Below are 4,350 nucleotides of genomic sequence, written 5' to 3'. Positions count from 1 at the left end.
AATCAAAACCATAGTGAGATTCCCTCTCACCACAACTAGCTAAAATGGCTGTTATCAAAAAGACAAAAAAAAAAGAAAAGACAAATGCTGGTGAGGATGTACCACTTGTACACTATTGGTGGGAATGTAAATTATAGCCGTTATGAAATGCAGTTTGGAGATTCCTCAAAAAACAGAACTACCATGAGATCCAGCAATTCCACTGTTGGGTATATATTCAGAGCAAAGGAAATCAGTAAGTATATCAAAGATATCTCTGCACTTTCATGTTTATTACAGCACTATTCATAATAGCCATATATGAAATCAACCTAAGTGTCCATCAACAGATGAATGGATAAGAAAATTTGGTATATATAAACAGTGCAATCGTATTCAGTCATTTAAAAAATAAAATCCTGTTATTTGCAACAACATGGATGGAACCGGGGGGTCATTATGTGATTATGTCAAGAGAAATAGGTCAAGCTCAAAAACACAAATATTACATCTTCTCATTCATACATGGGAGCTGATATAATGGATCTGAAGGAGGTAGAGAGTAGAATGGTGGTTACTAGAGCCTGGGAAGGGAGTGGGGAGCAGGGTGAAGAGAAGTTGGTTGAAGGGTACAAAAATACAGAGAGATAGAAGGAATGAGTTCTAGTATTTGGTGCAGTCGGGAAATTATGGTTAATAACTTATATTTCAAAATAAGTAGGAGAGAACTGTAATGTTCCTAACACAAAAGATAAATGTTTGAGGTGCTAGATATCCCAATTACCCTGATTTGATGATTACACATTTTATAGAGGCATCAGGATAACACATGTACCCCAAAAACATGTACAACTGTTACCTGTTAATTTTTTTAAAGACTTTGTATCCATAATATAAAAAGAACTGTAAAAACTCAGTCATAAAAATGAAATCAGTAAAGATGTGAGCAAAAGATCCAAATAAAAACTATCAAATTGGGTATACAGATGATAAATAAATCCATTTAAAAGGTAATCTATATAATCAACCTTTTTTAAATGTTTTTAAAAACAATTGAAAATACCAAGTCATGGTGAAGAGATAGAGGAACTGAAACTCTCGCACTTTGCACGTGTGAATGTATCTTATACAGTTTCATTTGAACACCAATTGACAGACTCCTTTTAAATTTTATTTTTTACTTACAAAAAAGTATATATTTGTGGAGTGCAATGTGATACTATGAATAATGTGAATTATTAAGTTAGGCTAATTAACATATCTGTCACCTCACATACTTATCATATCTTTGTGTTGAGAACACTTAAAATCTACTCTTTTAGCAATTTTGTAATGTACAATATATTATTGTTAACTATAGTCACCATGTAGTGCAATCGATCAGTAGAACTTATTCTGTCTAACTGAACTTTGTATCCCTTGACTAACTTTTCCCCTTTCCTTTTCTACCTTCCCACTCCCTGCCGCCAGCCTCTGGTAGTGACTATTCTACTCTCTACTTCTATGAGTCAGACACTTTTAGATTTAACATATACGTAAGATTATATAATATTTGTCTTTCTATGCGTCGCTTATTTCACTTAGTGCAATGTCTTCTAGGTTGATCCATTTGTCACAAATGACAGAATTTTCTCTTTTTTAAAGGATGAATAGTGTTCTACTGTGTGTATGTACCATATTTTCTTTACCCATTCATCTGTTGATGGACACTTAGGCTGTTTCCATGTCTTGGCTATTGAAGCATTATTCAACGCTTCAATGAATATGGGAATGCAGATATCTTGTCAACATAGTGATTTCAATTTGTTTGGATATATGCCCAGAAGTGAGATTGCTGAATCATATAAGAATTCTATCTCTTTTTAATTTTAGAAACTTTTATACTGTTTTCTAAAATGGCTGTGCTAATTTACATTCTCTCCAAGTGTACAAGGGTTCCCTTTTCACCACATCTCACCAATACTAATGATTCATTTTTTTGTTAATAGCCATTCTAACATGTGTGAGGTGATAACTCTGTGTTTTTAATTCACATTTCCTTGATAATTAATGATACTGAGCATTTTTATGTATCTGTTGGTCATTTTTATGTCTTCTTTTGAGAAGTGTCTACTCATATCCTTTGCCTTTTCTTTTTTTTTTTCTAAGACAGTCTTGCTTGTCTCCAGGCTGGAAAGCAGTGCCACAGTCTCAGCTCACTGCAACCTCTGCCTCCCAGGTTCAGGCAATTCCCCTGCCTCAGCCTTCTGAGTAGCTGGGACTAAGGTGCACCCCAGCACGCAAGGCTAATTTTTTGTATTTTAGTAGAGACAGGGTTTCATCATGTTGACCAGGTTGGTCTTGATCTTCTGACCTCGTGATCCTCCCGCCTTGGCCTCCCAAAGTGCTGGGATTACAGGCGTGAGCCACTGTGCCCGGCCTGCCTGTTTTTAGTAAGGTTATTTGTTTTCTTGTTACTGAGTTGTTTGAGTATTTGTGTAATTTGGACATTAGCCCCTTTTCAGATCTATTATTTACAAATACTTTCTTCCAATCTGTGGGTTTCTCTTCACTCTGTTCATTGTTTCCTTTGCTGTGCAGAAGCTTTTTAGTTTGATGTAATCCCATTTGTCTATTTTTCTTTGATACATGTGGTTTTGGGTCATATCTAAGAAATGATTGGCCAAACCAACATAATAATTCTTTTCCCCATCTTTTCTTCTAATAGTTTTACAATTTCAAGCCTTATGTTTAAGTATGTAATTCATTTTGAGTTAATTCTTGTGTATAGGCTTAGAAAAGTTTCCAAATATATTCTTTTCCATGTGGATATTCAGTTTTCCCAACGGCATCTATTGAAGAGACCATCCTTTCTTCATTGTGGGTACTTGGAACCTTCCTCAAAAATCAATTGACTCTAAATCTCAGGGAGAAGTTGGATGTTGGAAATGCCTTCCTGATCACATGGCACAGTGTCCAGGGAGGGATTTGTGCCCACGTGTGCCTCAGCTGTTTCTATCTGTTCAGTGTGGGTATTTTCTCAGTTGCCCAGTGCATCGAGTCTCTTAACTCATTTCTGACTTTCTCTCAGAGGGAAATTATCAACGTGTTAATGTTTATTCAGTGCATCTGTGGGTGGAGGAAGAGTCAGGACTCTCCTGTTCTGCCATGTTGCTGATGTCTTCTAGTTTGACTGTTTCCTATAAAGGTAAATTTACCATATATAACCCAGCAATCTGACTGCTAAGAGAAATGAAAACTTTTGTTCACACAAAAACCTGCATGCATATATTTATAACAACTGCATTCATAATCATCAAAAGCCAAAAACAATCCAAATGTCCTTCAACTTAAGACCGAGAAGCTCTTTATCCATACAATGTAATATTACACAGGAATAAAAGACAACTGATTATTGATAAAGATAGGAGATGGGCGATTTCCAAATACAATGTGCTCTGTGAAATAAGCTAGACTCCAACGTAGACTCCAACGACTGGATCCTGTGTGATTCCATCTGTATGAAATTCTGGAGAAATGCAAAAATTTAGGGTCACAAATATTTGAAAACAGATCAGCAGTTATCAGGGACCATGAATGGAGGCAGGAGCTAATCTCAAAGGTCATTGGGAACTTTTTTGGATAATGAAACTGTTTTATATTGTGATTTCAGTGGTGGTTACATAATTAATATACCCATTACAGCTTACAGAGCTGTGTACTAAAAATAAAAAGTGAATTTTACTCTAGGTAAATTATATGTTATAAATCTAAAACTAAGCTAAAGCTATGAAGATTCTAGAAGAAACATAGGAGAATACCTTTGAAACTTTGGGGTGGGCAAAGATTTCTTTAGGCCTAGATAGCAATAACCTTTAAAGTATAATATACTGGACTTCATTAAAATTTTTATTTCTTTCTATTAAAAGATATCATTAAGACCATGATTATGTGAGCGATAAGCGGAAAGAAAACATCCATAATACGTTTGCCAAGCAAAAGATTTATAATTAAAATATAAAGCATTTCTGTAACATAATAGTAAAAAGATAAACCATTCACTTTTTAAGTGAGCAAGTACCTTGAGTAGACACTTGATTTTAAAGAGATGTACAAATGGCCAACAAGCACATGGAAAATATTCTATGTCATCAGTTACCAGGGAAATAATTTCAAAATGGCTAAAATCCAGGGACTTGTACCTGAGTGTTTATAGCAGCTTCAATCACAATAGCCCTAACCTGGAAACAGTCCAACAGTCCAGCATCAGGACAAATATTTATGAAATGGAATACTATTCAGCAATGAAAAATGAAGTAGTGAGCAACATAATGAATCTCAGAAAAACTCCATTTATATAAAATTCTAGAAGAGGCAAAACTATTCTATGGT

This window comes from Mandrillus leucophaeus, unplaced genomic scaffold, assembly GCF_000951045.1.
Source record: "Mandrillus leucophaeus isolate KB7577 unplaced genomic scaffold, Mleu.le_1.0 Scaffold203, whole genome shotgun sequence".
Classification (NCBI taxonomy): Eukaryota; Metazoa; Chordata; class Mammalia; order Primates; family Cercopithecidae; genus Mandrillus; species Mandrillus leucophaeus.
The sequence above is the reverse complement of the archived record's forward strand: the minus strand, read 5'-3'. Positions refer to the sequence as shown.